The sequence below is a fragment of the Blennius ocellaris genome (genome assembly GCF_963422515.1).
Source record: "Blennius ocellaris genome assembly, chromosome: 22".
Lineage (NCBI taxonomy): Eukaryota > Metazoa > Chordata > Actinopteri > Blenniiformes > Blenniidae > Blennius > Blennius ocellaris.
The window spans coordinates 13,006,593-13,022,599 of NC_137671.1; the positions used below are offsets into that span (position 1 = coordinate 13,006,593).

Consider the following 16,007-nt stretch of genomic DNA (forward strand, 5'->3'; position numbering starts at 1 on the left):
GAAGAAGAGACGGGGGATGGAGTGGAGATGGGACGAGAGCAGGCTAAGTGGACAGTAATATGCGATGTACTGTTCCGCCTACGTATCCTGTCAGTTCTATTGACCTCATTCAGTCTGGGTGGTCTCTGATTTACTGTACTGCCTCCGCTGCCTACTCACCAGCATTTATCTCTGCATCGCATGGAGCGATTTGAATCGTGGGTTATGAGCTCATCCGTTGGCATGTCAAAGAAAAGGCATGAAAAGAGGCTGATTTCTATATTTACAAACTAATTTCACATCATGAGTGAAAACTGGAGTTCCAGGTGGAACAGGGTTAAAGAAATAGAATCTTAATGCATAAACATCAGTAAATTAATGAGCCAAGATTGCAAGATATGAAAATTGGATAAATTATTAGACTGATCAAGTATTTTCCTTTAAATTGTATTTTATTGACACTCACATTGTTAAACTATGGATTGAATTTTTCTGATGCAGTTTTATTGATAAATCCATTGATAAGGAAATGCTGAGATACCCCCTTTATACATATATTGGTATGTTTGATTCAGGGGGGGATAGGTGATCCTGAATTGAAGAGAAATTATAAGAAAACCCATTTGAACATTTATCTGAACTTCTTCAAGAATGAAGAAACTGGCCGTACTTCTTTTTTTCAAAGTGGAGGGTTTTATAAATTAATTTCTGAATACGTGTCTAAAAGATTTGCAACGATTGAGCTTTGGTTTGCTCGCCAAGCTCATTTTAAAAGCCAAAGCCTGATGAATGCGCGCGGGGACTTGCCTCCATAGCCGTTGTCAGGTTTGTGTTTCACCGGCCTCGTGACACGATCGCCGCTGTGCGCCGGGTTGCCATGGGTGCAGGTGGGCACAGGTTGCCTCCATACCTGCAGCGCTGATGAGTCATATTACTAAAGCCTGCCTCCGTAGATCTCTCGGCTTCAAATACGCGTTTTAATTAAACGTCAATAACTCAAATACCTCCTTGAAAAGATTCTGCTTTCCACAAGTGAACACGTGATAAAAGTTACTGCCGACAGTATAAACGGGCACCACGCGGTAACCAGGTAATTAAACCAGGCTGTCTTTTCTTCTCTTTGTCTCTGTACATTTGCGGTGAGTGCAAATCATTTGGGATTCCTGCACACACACACACACACACACACAGACACACACACACACACACACACACACAGCCATGCAGGTTGCCTCCTTCATAGATCCCCCCCCCCCCCCTCCTCTTTGCGACGTCTTATTTTGCCACTCGTGGCCGCAGGACCGCATCGGATTTCCTCACATCTTCCACGCTCACACATTGATTTCCAATCAAGCTTGAATTATTTTGGCATGAGGTCGATTGCGTGTGCAGAGGATCTCACACACTTTGCCATGTCTCTTCCCCTCTCCACCCAGCTCACTCACTCATATGATGTTTTTGTTGATCACATTAGCCATTTAGGTTTATACCTATGTTGGATTTCTTTTCCTTTTCGACGCCGTCTGTGTGTGTGTGTGAGAGAGAGAGAGAGAGAGAGAGGCAGACAGAGAGAGAAGGAGTACACATAATGAATAATGCATGGTGTGGTTTCCTGGTCAGCGAGACAGACGGTGGCGTCGGTGAACTGCCCCTCAGGTCCTTTTCTCCCCATCACGTACTGTAGTTAAACAAACCACGAGTGCAGAAGGCAGACCCATATCCAGATTACCGCTGCTTTATAGCCACGGACCAGATCTCTCCCAACCCATTCATAACCCTGGCACACGCTGAGCAGCATGGCCAGGTACTTTTATTTAATCCTTTTTTTTTTTTTTTGCCATCACACGGAAGCCAAAAACAAAATATGCTTGGTTATCCGATGGTAATGCGCTGCCCAGATGGGGCTTTTATGATTTTAATTGAGTAACAAACAATAAATATATCCCTTGAAATGACAAATCTTGATTACTTGTAAACTAATCAAAGGAAAAAAATCACACCTGTGTTCGGAATTGTGTCCCGTTTCCAATCGAAGGCTTTTGTTGTTTTTTTTTACTGTGACATCCAATTATCAGCCGCTCCAGTTCCATGTCTGTTCTCGTGGTCATGTGTCATGATGAGCTATAATTATGTTTCTGCGTGTTGCTCGGTTGAGTAGAACAGTCGCTCCAAGACAACTGGCAAAGCGCTCTGTTTAGCAATTTAAATGGCGCTTTAATTTGGAATTTCAAATTTTGACCTTGAAAAGCCACCGTACGAGCGACGACACGACCGACGCTCGCCTCAGCGGCGCGTCGGCCATAAATTGTGTCGCACCCCGACAGCGTGTCCATAATACTTTGGAATAATTGGTGTCACAGGTGGAGTTCAGCTTTTTAGCTCTGCAGCAGTTTGTACTCGTCAGCCCCGGCGCGTACGCGTGAGGCGTTTCAGCTTCACTGCCGGACGACATTGTTCCTTGAAAGTGGTGAATTATAGCCTGAAGGTGAACCGAGTGGCCCACATAAACGCATTCACGCCGTCGCAGTGACGGAGAGATAGATGGGGCCTGAATGGAGATGGAGAGATGAGAGGAAAGAAGAAACCTGCTCACCACTTTATCGCCAACTCGTTTACGAGGGCGACCTTGCAGCGAGCAAGCGTTAGAGTGTGTGTGTGTGTGTGTGTGTGTGTCTTTCTCTTTACAGCACATGTGTGATGTTTTTGCAAGTCCGCCGTCCACCCTGATAAGCATAACCTGCAACGAGCGCAGAGATGCAGACACGCGCTGTACTCGGGGACCAGCTGAATCCTCTTAGCCGTTTCCTGCACATGAAGGGCACTGCAGCACTCTTCCACAACAATAAGGCCAGCGGTATAATGCTCTCATGCACTTGCATTTTACTTCCTGAATCTTTTATTTTTTTTTTTATCACATTCCAACTCTCTGCTCACACAACATCCTCACAGGAGCTACGTTTCGATTATACTTTCAAAAACAACCGAACCCAAAACGATTGGTACAGGACACTGAGCGTCAAGGTGTTTTGTTAAATCATTGCTGTGTGTCACAGTAGAACTCTGGATCTATTCGAAGGGGACTGAAGCAGCGGGAATGAGAGCAGAAAAAAAAAACCTACTTCTGTTGTCTTTGCTGTGCCTGTGTTTGCCCTCTTCGGTTACACTCCGCTCCCTCTGACTTACAAAAAAAGGAAAAATAGCCAAACCACATATTGGATTTTGGTCCAGCTGTGAATAGCGACGGCCCGCACGCCAGATAGCTCGCGGCTCTGTCAATAGGCTTATCGCGACTTGTCCTATTATCTTGCTTCTTTTCTTCTATCTATTCCTTTTTAAAACCTTTTCTGCCTGTCTGTTGTTCTAATAAAGAGGAGCTTTGTCTACTCCCTGTTTCAGTTTCACACTTTCTTCCACCTGCCTATGCATCGCAGACTGTGGTCACCGAGGAACGCAAATAAAGCCATTATTTTTGGCGTTGCTATGAGATATTGTCTATTAAGCGGAATATAACCAGTTGAGGATGGCAGCGCTGCAGCTGCCTGAGTCTTGAACCAGTTAGTGTCTTGTTAGGCCTAATTATCATTATCATTACCATCGAGGTTGTACAAATCTCTCATCATACTTACATGTACATTAGAACTAGACTTATAATTAGCAGATCAAAACACAGTCTGAGAGTAAAACTCAACGTTTAACGTTCTATAACTTTGAGAAAAACAAATATATAGATGAGTCCAAAGAGTCATTGCTATTGAACACGTTTTAGTTCAAGGGGCCACAGGCCGCCCAGTTTCTGTAGAAATATTCACATAATAAGCTTTAAATCTTGATTTTAGCTGTATTCTTTGTTGTAGTAAAAAGTATACATGATGAAAAGGTAAAAATTTTTTTCACAAAAACCAAACAATAAAACAACTCCAATTTCAACATAAAGCCAATTTTAGTGGCGCAAAATAGAGAAGACCTAAGTCCAAAAAGTATGCTTCTTATTACAAACACGCACTGCTAACACAACTTTAATGCTAAAGTTAGTTTTTGTTGTTGGTGTTTCTTTCATGGCAGCATCACCAATATCTGTGTCGTTTGTACCATTTTCTTGGTGGTTTGTCCGGATCGGAGCCTCTCGCCGACTGGTTTTGGCCTCGTGTTCCACACCCCTAATCACCCCATGGCACTTTGACAAACCTCTTTTTCGCCCTGGCCCCCCCCCCACTCGGCCTTGGCCGACGACAAAATGCCGTTTTTGCTCGTCCATCAATTGCAAAACCCTCCTCCCGCGTGTCCTTCTGAGCGGCTGGCCGCTAGGTGTCTGTTATCTAAACGTGAACACTGTTTGACACTCAAACAAAATGGTGCGCAGTTGGCATCGGAGGCAACATTAACAGTCTGTTCACATTCATCAGCAGCAAATAAATTCTGCCCTCAATTTGATACATTTTTTTTTTCTCCCTCTGCGCTCTCATTTTTTTTGTTGGGCTATTTTGGCTTTGAAGCTTCGCTACAATAAATTTGCAAGAATAATGCCACATTCTCCTCACCCGACGCTGCACAATACTTGAAACGGCATCTACTGTGTCGTCCTCCATATGTCAGCTGAATCGCTGATGAGCCAGCCCGGGGAAATGGCTTTCGGCCTCTATGTTTTATTGATGCGTAGATTGATTCCGTTCCGTTGATGCCGACAACACAACGGCGCAGCACATCGACAGTTTTGACGGACAAATACAAATTTCGTCTCTCTTTGTGCCGCCGCCGCACATACGTCAAAACACATGGATTCGGCGTAGTACAGGTGGCGTGTTGATGTTTACATTGCACTGCAGGAACCATCAACAAGCTCTCCTCACAGCCTCCAACAACATGGAATCTATATATGTATGAGTTTTGAAGAGGAATCATTTTCTTAGTTATCACTAACTGTGTGTGTGTGTGTGTGTGTGTGTGTGTGTGTGTGTGTGTGTGTGTGTGTGTGTGTGTGTGTGTGTGTGTGTGTGTGTGTGTGTGTGTGTGTGTGTGTGTGTGTGTGTGTGTGTGTGTGTGTGTGTGTGTGTGTGTGTGTGTGCACGCAGACAAGTGCAGAGATGACACCAGCCTCTCGGTGCTAATGGTTCCCTTGACAACACAGCAGTTGCCACACATCGATGTTGTCTTGGCTGTGGGGTTAGAGCATACCACAGGGACACACACACACACACACACACACACTTTGAAGTCAGCTGTCATCATTAACAGAGTCGGTGGGGTCTCTGCGCCTTTTTTGCCCGACACTCCCCATTTTCTCTTTTTCCGTGTCTGAACTGAAGAGGTCGCCTTTGGTTTAAGAGCCTCACACCTGTACACACACACACACACACACACACACACACACACACACACACACACACACACACACACACACACACACACACACACACACACACACACACACACACACACACACACACACACACACACACACACACACACACACACACACCCACACCGCTGTTTACACAGACCATCCTCACCTCCTCCCCTCCCCACATGAGTGCCTGTTTCAGCCGGCTGTCACTTGCCGGCTGATTGAGTTGTCAACGCCCGGCCCCTGCTGCGTCGAGGGCTCACCGGCTCAGACCCCTCATCTCCTCTCGTCAGGTCCTTTTCTTTTACCCCTTTGACTTTTACGCCGGCTCTCGTCTGCGAGATTCTGCCCATGCCCGGTGTGAGCCGGGGGGGGGATACAGTCTCGTCGAGATCTGAATAAACGGCGCCGCAAATAAAGGCCAAGAAGAGGAGAGATTTGAAGCAGTAATCCTTCACCAGCTTACCCAGCACACCGTCCCCACACCTGCACTCTTATCCCCATCTCAGCATCTCCTTCCATCTACCTCCGCTCTCTCATTCCCATTACTTTATATCCCTCGCCAACAAGAGAGAGGCTATCTCGGCGGCTGTGTCAGCGATCGGCATCTCTACCCTCCTCCTCCTCCGCCTTCTCCTTCTTTTTCTATGTTTCCCAGAGGACAGTCGGGGGCATAAAGGGAAGAACAAGCCTTGCAAAATCTATTCAGAAAATGAACGGGGATTGGGCTCTCAGCTTAGAATTCAGACAGATAAAGCTAATGGCAGAAGTGGGCGACAGGCAGGAAGCTACGTGTATGTGTGCGCAGACACTGCTTCAATTGAGGCCAGCCATAGAAATGTAGTTTCTTTAAACCCCTCCGCTAGCTGAGGCTTGTCTTGAATGTGCAGGGGTGTATTGCAGGGGAAGTTCCAAGAAAGGCTGTCCGGGGCACTGCAGTTTCTTAAAATGCCCTCAACGCCAGCAGTATCTCTCCTAAATGTAGTTTTTCAGCTGTTTTAAGGTGTGCAGTTGAACTTGTCCAAAAAGTGATCACACTCGACTAGATTTCAGTTGCGGTCATTTTTTAGAAAGCTGACCCCCCAGGCCCTGTTTACTTGTTTCAAGTGAAAGTTATCTGTACATACTGTGAATCAAGCGGGTAACTTTGACAGTCAGTGTGAAGTCCTGACATGAAAACATAGACCCTCTCTCCTTTTAGGATATCTTCTGGCCTAAAAACTTCCATCTTTCAATATTTCATCGATAGGATTTCTGTGCTCACTCTTTATGACCTGTAGAACCATCACACCATGACTCTCTCTCGTTACTTTAAATAACTTAGTAGATATCACTGCACTTGACAGTCAAAGTTGTAACATATTTCTCGCCAGTTTCAAACATGTTGAACGATCACATAGTGTTTTGATAGGCTGTTCTTTGCTTCCAGGACTAATGACAGCTGTGGTTGTCAGGACCGGTGTGCTTGTTAGCGCCATGGCCTCTGGTTGTTTCTATAGCGCTGACATTCAGCGCTACAGCCTGACACACCCACAGACAGACAAACGATCGCTTCCGCACGCGTCGCGCTCGCAGATCACCTCTCCATACTGTTCGTCTGCCACCTCGTCGCAACTCGTTTGCCACTTTTGGCTTCAAATTGACACCCTCAACATGCGCGCGCGTGCATCCGCGTGCAATCACACACACAGACTTATTATCTCCTGGAACAATACTAATAGATGCATGTACTGCTGTGAGCAAACAGTTTGTGGCTCTGCTGCCAAGCGAGTGGGATGGTGAACGCTTGCCAAGTCTGTTCTACCCCGAGCCTCCTCCATTTCTCCTCTCTTCCCTCTCCCAATCACAAGCCCTAACCTTTCTTTGTCTCCGCTTTTGGTGTCTTTCATTTCTTTAATTATTTCCCTCGACTCACAAAGTGTCTATTCTTCACGCAAGCTGAGCCACATCTTACGCCATTGTCCCTTTTTATAGCGGGTAAATTCCCCCTGCAGAGGCCACTCTATGGGCATTAAGCTTCTTGAATCATCCCTGCATGCCACTATTGACTTGTGCCACTACATTCTGATTTCTGCCTTCTTAGGCCCCATTTACACGTTTTCAAGTGAAAACGCAAAAATTGCGACGCTTGGAGCCATTGCAAGCACAACTTTTTGTTTAACTCCATGGAAACGGGAGAAAACACATAGTATTAGGCATATCTTGTTGTTTCTGTAAAATTGGCATAGTTTTCAAAACATTGCCATGTAAATACAAAGATTTCCTGGAATGAAAATGTAAAAATTATGCATTTTTCACTTGAAATGTCGCCCACCCAACGAGAACTGTGCAGTCCTTGATCTGCTGTCAATCTTGGAACACGAACAAAAGTGGAAGTGGTGGACAAACAGCAGCCTGCATGCACATATACATCTGTGATATCTGCTTGTTTTGGACGAGAGAGAGCAGCGAGGTGAGGGAAGCAGTGCCACTCGCTGTCTCAATTATCGGCTCCCCTGCTGGGCAGGCACTTTAGCATCAACCCGGGGTGACGGGAACGAGGTCCCGCTCAGCTTGGGGGCCACGCGGCGGCCCCCCCCCACTCCACCTGTTGCCGGGAGATTTGCGGCTCGACATTGCTGCAGACAGCCTCGCAAACCACTGCTCGAGGTATCTGCAGTGCTGACGAGGCAGAGCACGGGTTACTGTCACTTCACATACAATGATGTAAGCGCTCTCCTCGCCGCGAAGTTTCAGTTTATTGCTTTTGTAATTCTCGAAAATATAATCAATTTTTGTCTTTGTATTGGTTTTTCTTTTGATTTAACAGGTTTAAAGTTTGATGCTTTTCACTCTTACAGATCCATAATATTGCACAGGGTTTTGCTCACCTGTGACTGCAATGAACTGGTTTCAAACCTGCTTTGCTGGATGAGTTTTTTGCGGGAAGATGGCATATGCGTTTATCATGCGTTTCTCACCCCTCCTGCAGAGGTGCTATAGTGAGGCAGCACAGATTCACTCCTACACAAGCACTTCCACAAAATAACAATACAATCGCACATCTGTATTCCAGCTGCATTTACAACCCTATATTATATTACAACCCTTAATAAAGCATAAGCCCTAAGAACTTACTTGCCCCCCCCTTATTTTTTCTTCTAAGATATAACCATAAAGCATTGGGCAATAATGCCTCACTTACATCAGTGCACAAAAAAAACAAAACATTTCACTTGCGCCATCTTTTTTTTTCCCTCTTTCCACTCAAGTCTAAGCAGATTTAGTTTGAAGTCTGAATGAAAGAGGAAAACAGAAACGAGCCAACTGTTTACAAACGGTTTAATTCTTTCACTGCCACCTCGGCTCTGCCATCAAACTCCCGTTCTTTCATTAAAACTCTACTATATTTTAGGCAAGCGGTTTTGGACCGGATGTTTATTCGGGTCTCCATTAAAACTTCTGGCGAGGATTAGTGCCTGGATCCCACCACCTCATAAAAACAGCTTTTGAGCTAATTCCCCCTCCTGTTTTTAAGTACACAAGAGTTGCATCTACATTTTATTCCGCTTAGATTAAGTTATTAACAAAGCCCAGCAGATTTCGGAGTGCCCCCGGCTTAACGATTCCAACTGAAGTAAGGAGAAAATAAAGACCTCCCTCCCTAACTTACAGCAAGTCTCGAGTCATCCACGACAAACAAAGCTTGGCCATTGCTTTGTTTGATCTGTCAAGATCTTGACTGAGCCCCACTGCACACAAACACACATTTAATCACACGCAGCCATTTGCTGCAGCACCGGAATAATTTTGCCACCACATGAAAACAGCGTTTCAACCGGCGGATGCTCCAGCGATGCCTGTCAGGGCTTTCATCTCGACGCCGCTTTCATTTGCCATTCCGAGCTCAGCGGCACACATTTTCTCAGCAAGTCTTTTGACATTAGCACAGCACTTATCATCTTGAAGTCCACAACGGTGTAAATTCCTGATCTCACGGGTTACAGCTCGAGGATGAAATCTGAGCTCCTCTTAAAGTATCAGATAGGAGCTTCTTATCTATTACCATCACATTTTCTGAGCTCCTCTTTTCTTTCCGTCCGTATTGCTCTTTGTTCCTTATTCTTGCCCTATATCTCCCCCCCCCCCACTTCTTTTCTCACCCACTTCTATCTCTCCATACCTCCTCATGTATGACGCCACTGCCCTCTGACTTGCTATAGCAGGTTATCGTAGATAACTCTCCAACTTGATTAATTCTCTCTGCCTCTGCTACCACCAAAACTCCTCTCTTCTATATTTCCCAATGCGAGAGGCCATTTTGTAACCCCACTTCCACCTCTCCATAATCACTAAAATGTCTACACCCAGAAAACCTCACATTGTCATCCTCGAGAAAGATGAAATCCCAGAACAGTCTCTGTAACCCCCCCCAATCTCCCTCTGCCTATTGCATGAAACATCAGTCTCCTTTGCCCTCAATTCTTTTCTTAGTCTGTACATGTAGCATAACAGGACCCCCCCCCACCCCCCCCCCCCCCATTTAAAGAAACTACATATCGACACACTGTGTATGGGATTTCTTGGTTTGTCTTGAAGTGGGAACAAGCAGGAATAACTTGAACTACAAAATGTTCTCGAAGATCTGTGCAAGCGTCGTTAAAGAAATTACAGTTTTACACTCGTATATACTCCATGCTATGAGGTGATGATAAACGCTTGAGAAGAAGTTTCGAACAGCGACTTTACAAGTGGTTTCCTTCAATCCCTGTGCCAGACTAATATATTCTTTCTTTCTTTTTTTTTTTTTTTATATCTACAGCTGTGCATGAAAAACCTGGCTTGAGCTCCAGCGCTGTATCGCTGGGCTTTTAACCGTCTGTCCCAGAGGCATCGGGATGCTCTGCGTGATGAACATTTACAGGCCTTTTTAAATTGTTAGAAGACAAATTCCCCCAATTTAGTTAAGGTTCAAAGTAAAAGAGGGCTTGGATGGATGGATGGATGGATGGATGGATGGACGGAATAAACATGTTTGAAGAAACATAGTTAGAACATACTGAAGAGAAGCAGTGGAGTTAATATACAGACAAAACCTTTGATGTCGGGATGCCATAAAAATCCAAGGGCAAGTGTCCTCTGAAGACAGGTGTCCTCCCTTCGGAGGAACACGTCATGATGACAAATTGTAGAACTCGTCGATACTGAATGAAGCAAACGCCAAACGTGTTGGGGAAGAAACATACTGATTTAAAAGCACAGGCAGGTAGCGGCAGGTCTATTTCAGTGTAACGCAGGAGCGGGACCACATACAGTCTAGTTTCATTTGGAGTGGGCCGGAGCAGTAAACTCTTGCTGTAATGACCTTTAAATTTGCACTCACAAGTTTTTCTTTGTTGTGGCAACAAAGTGTATGTTCAAATTGTGTGTATTTTTGCAGGATCAAATAATTAGTAGTGAAAATGACGACAATCTCAACATAAAGTCAACTTTAATGAAACATTCTGCTGCAAAATACAGTGAAATGTGGGAAAAAACCACCCATAGATCCAAAATAACCACCTTGCTTGGTGGGTTTGTGGGGCAAGATTGGAGCATTTTGCTCGCCAGTTTTGGCCCACGGGCCTTATGTTTGACTCTCTTGGTTTAAATTGAAAGGTAAAACGTGCAGGACTGCACTGTGGGAGAGGCTGCGATCATTCAGGTCTCAAAATTAATGTCCGGAAACCACTACAACTAATGTAAATTGACATAGTCGGGTCCTGCCCCAGTATTTTTTGTCATTTGAGTGTAATTTCAAGCATAAATTTAGCTTGAAATTTGCCAGGAAAAACCTGTATGATGTCCACGTTCGACAGGTCCGCTCATTAAGGTGTGGAAACGGCTAAATCCTGTACCGTGCACGCCGAGTTCTCAGTACCGGGCGTCTGCTCTTATCAGGCCCGCTCACCAAAGATTCTACTGTATAGCCAGAGTGATTAGATTTTTGTCCTTTCGTGTCGGTATTAAACTGCGGGAGCTCGAGCAGGGTTCAGTTGTAAATGGAGTGAAAATGGCATGCTAATGCGTTTTAATTTGAACAGATGACATTAAGGAGAAAAACATGTTCAGCTTGAATACAGCCTGAGAAAGATGACATCGAAGGCATTTGAACCGTGTGGCTCTGGATACTTGTTGATGTGTTCCCGTATGTCTGTGAGTGGGTGAGCGAGGGCTGATTCTGAGCACGGTATCCTTGGTGATGGTGCGCCTGTGATCATGATTTCTCTCCGTACGTAAATTTCAACCAAAGCAGTGAAATGACTGGTCAGTGGCTACACACACACACCCTTCTTCCTCAGTGTGTGTGTACCCGGGTGGTTCGACGCGTGCGTCTACGTCTTCACTTGTGTTGCTTGTGCACATAAAAACCTCAATGTACCCCACCTCGCTTATGTCTCAGCGGACACGATTTACGACCCGCGCACACCTCGGCCGCAACCATCGGGATAGCGCTCGTAAAAGTGAGGCTTCATCGTCTCCGGCTGCTAAGAAAACACCAGGATGTTTTTCACCCACCAAAAGGGCAATAAACTCTGTCTCACTGGGAGTAACACACTCGAGCGCCTCTCCACGTGGCAAAAAATAGCTCGCGCAACCCACCTGCCATTCAGTTCCAGTTTTAGCAACGGGAATCTGTGTGAATTTGACCACAGTATATATCAAGTCTGTTGGCATGCACCTATTCAGCACTACAGTCGCCACGGCTCTGGGCCCATTGCCAACCGTATACTGTGATTATATATTTTTTTCCCTTCTTCTTCTTCTTCTTCTTCTTCTACCTCTGGTGACCTCAGTAAAAACAAATCATACCACCAGCTGGAAACTGAATATGCATATTTCCTTTTTCGTTCACGCGGTCAAAGTCGGCCCCGAACCAGCAAGCAAGCGCTCGTTTGTACCGATTACTGTTGCCTGTCAACAACATCCCCGCTGTTGTATTCCAGACATGTTCCTCCTAATGTTAAGACGGAATAATGGTGCAAAATTAATCTTCGGCTTCTTCGCAAGGATAAACAGTTTTTCTTTAGTCATAAGCTGGGTTTAGTTCCTGTGTTGTCTAGCCTTGTTCATTGCGCGCCGTCTCCATCTTCAACTGCCCCTGTGTTTGGTCCCTTTACTTGACATCAGGACCAAACCACTCTTTGGCCCTGACTCATGTTTGAGTCACAAGGCAGCACGCTCACAGGCCTGCCTAGAATAGCCTCCTCTCTGCTCCAGTAGCATAGTATCTAGTGCACACGCAGAAGTCCCAGCCTAGCAAACATCCCCCAGCTTTAAGGTAGATGTATAAACTCCCGTTTGCTGATTGTTAATCATCTCTTGAAGAAATAAAGTCAAATGACTTGGTTTAGTTTACTCTGTTGGAAAAAAAACCAAACAAACCTAAAACTGAAGACAAAATTGCAACCTGGTGAAAAGGGATCACAGCAGACGTGAAGCAGGTTTGTCGACATGCTATGGAGGATTAAGTTGATAATTGGCTGATGCAGTTGTGAATAAGGATGCCTTTTAGAGGTCAGTTAATGGAATAACATTTTATTTCCAGCTATCCTCTCTCACCGTGCACAGTAATTAACATTGGGGGGGGGGGAAGATCAAATTAAAAGATTGTATCAAATGTACTTCAGTCTCAAATGTACTGCAAACCTTTCTGCGTTGAAAAATAAGCTTTTTATTTTAAGAAAAAGTAGAAAGCATAATGTCTTTTTTTGTTTTTTTTGCTGGGCAGTTAAGCTTTCTGACCTGTGTCACCTGCAGCTCACACATGCTCTGTGTTCTCCCCATAATTCCATTTACTCTCACCTCTCCTCTTCTCCGTTACCCAAGTACCCCCAGTGGTCAAGTCCATTTCCCCTATCAGCACTTCCTATCACTCTGCTTTACCCACCCACCCTCCCACCCGCACCCACCACCCCCACCGAACTGCTCGTGGTGCAGTCCGGGCCTTTCACCCAATCATGTGAGAGCCATGACGGCCAAGCTATATATCCCCCATTCCATCTGTAGCTGGCAGTCTTGCATCACATTTGCTCTGCTTCCTCCCTTCCCAAGTGCCTTTGCTCTTGCTGCTTTTCACAGTCTGCCTGGCTTTCCCTTCTTTCCGTGGCACTTTCTCCTTTTTTCCCCCCCTTCTTCTTCGTTTGACTTCAATCAGCTTTCTTCTGTCCCTTTCTTGTTTTTACATCTTACCTCTCTCACTTTACCTTTCTTTTCCTTGTCGCCTCATTCTCCCTCAATTATCCCCTTCACCTTATGTGTTGTTTTCCTTTTTTGTGTCTTCTTTTTTCTTTTGCTCTCCCAGAAACACTTCTGTCTTTTGCCTCCGTAGTCTACTCCAGCTCATTTCACCACGTACATCAGCTTCCTACATCATTTCCTCTTCTAACCCGATCTGCTCTCTGTTTTGACCAAATTCCTCCATTTTGCTTGCCCCTTAATAACTTCCTACTTGTAATCTGTCATGCTTTACTGCCCACTCCTTTCTCAATTCTCAGTTTCTGTAAAACACTATCATTATTGTCTTCCAAGTCCAATCTTCCACCCCCCACCCCACCCCCCCCCCCCCCCCCCCCCCCTTCCCCCCTGCTCTCATCGGCTCTGTGAGCTATGGTTAAATAGGTTCATCTTGCATTGCTTCCTCTTCCAAATAGCTTCATGATTGCTAATGAAGCTCACAGACAGAAGGAAAAAAAAACATGTGGGGGAGGACGAGGATGGAAAGAGCATTTCCTATAGTGACGAGGCTTTCAATGGCTGATTGATGACTCGGTAGCCATGTAGACTGATTAATATGATCCAGCCTTTTTATAGCACAGTGCCATTCAATATGTGGAAGTGTCACACAACATACTTCATTTCTTAAATAAAATAGGGCATGGTGTAATCCACATGCTGACATACCTCAGAAAAGCATATGAAGTGCATTTTAAAGTCACGCTTATCACATGTCCTTACATCTGCTAGTGTAGCCACAATCCATCTCGCCACTTTGCACCTCTGAACAACATCCTGACGTCTGTTTGTTCTCGTCTCTTCCAACATTCCTCTCACGTGTCACATTAGAGACAATCGGGAAGCCCTTATCGGGCATGGCATAGCAACGTTATCAGAACAATTACACGTAAACAACAGAAGTGGAAGACAAAAGGCAGGCTGTCTTGAGTTGCAGTTTCATCAGATGGACGGTATGAGATGATTGAGGTAGCTATTTAGATTACATTAATCACCTCTTCATCTCACCCTCAACAGTTTTACAACCTTTGCACGTTTGTTCTCCCCCCCACTGAATGAGCATCATACACATTGCTCCTCGGACTTTTTAGGGTGTGATGTGTTTCCAAGCACAGCACATCCTCTAAAGCTAAATTTAAGAAGATTAACCACAGTCTGCTCACCTTCCCTCCCCACCACTCCGCTCTTAACGTCTATATTTAAGATCTGGGTATTTTGCCTCATGTTGTGTCCTTTGCTCTCTTCTCCAAGCTGAGCTTTCACCCTCACAAACGCATATCACTCTCTTCTTCCGTCGGCCCCTGCCGCATGTAAAGCACAAACAAAAGCTCTCAGCTAACTGCTGCACTTTTTTCTTATTCCTTTTTGCAATGCACCATATCTGCCTCGGTCTCCTCCGCTCCTCTGCTTCATGTGTTGAAGTCCTACAGTTGATGCAGAGACAAATCCTCGTATTTCCCTCAAATACGTCTCCTGGCCAGCTCTTTATTTGCCACAGTTCTTGCGAGTTATGTAAAGTACTGCTGTCAACTACATCACCAGATGAAAGCTTCGCCTGCCTGCAACACGCCCTTGAATGTGGAACTGATCACGTCTTGCATCTGACGCTCATTGTTGTGTATTTTGATTACTTTTGTTGTGTTTTGCTTTGTAGAGAGTAATGGAGACTAATTCGTTTTGCAGTCAGTTCCTTCAAGGTTTTTTTTTTTTCTTTTAAGGGTGTTCAAGATGATCAGATGATTCATTAACTCATCAGTCTATGCTTTTTCTTTGCTTTACTGAAATGTCTCCCAAGTAGTTAGCTTTTTTTGTCAGTTATTTAATTAAAATACACGCGTGCAAAGCAATATACCCACATTTATTGATTCTGAAAGAGCAGCAGTAGGTGGTCCACATAACAAATAACTGATTCACCTGTCTAATGCTAAAGGTGAGGTCCGGCGCTGAGTTTTGCTCGAAATTCAAGGCTATATTATGATTGAGAGGGGTGATATTGTCGAAAATGAAAAATGCACAGTTAACAGCGAGACCTGAATGCATTTGTCACCATAAAAGGCCTCCATGCTGATTGATGAAGGCCCAACAGCTGGAAATGTAATGAAAAGTGAAATGAGGATCTATATTTTTCGGCAATGTGCAAGACAGTCTGAACACCCAAACATCATTTTACCACAATTCATCACCTTTTAGGTTCATGATTAATAACACCCTGTTTTAGTGGAGAAAAGTGAGCAAAGTAATCAGTCATCTTGAATATCTGCAAGCAGTATACAAATATGTGAACATTTCAATAATTTCTATTGTTATAATACTTCAGTATTTGTTTGCCTCTAACTTGGCCCATTTTTTTTAAACAGATTTGAACAACTACGTAACTTGGATTGAATGTTTGCGTTTGATCAGCTGCACATTGAAGCACCATGACAAGCCACAA

The 16,007-nt window shown here is 44.7% G+C and overlaps 1 protein-coding gene across 1 annotated transcript in view; it reads left to right on the top strand.

The window, feature by feature from the left end:
- Nucleotides 1-16,007, top strand: part of snd1 (staphylococcal nuclease and tudor domain containing 1) — a 173,239-nt gene that overhangs the window by 62,950 nt on the left and 94,282 nt on the right. The window lies entirely within an intron of this gene.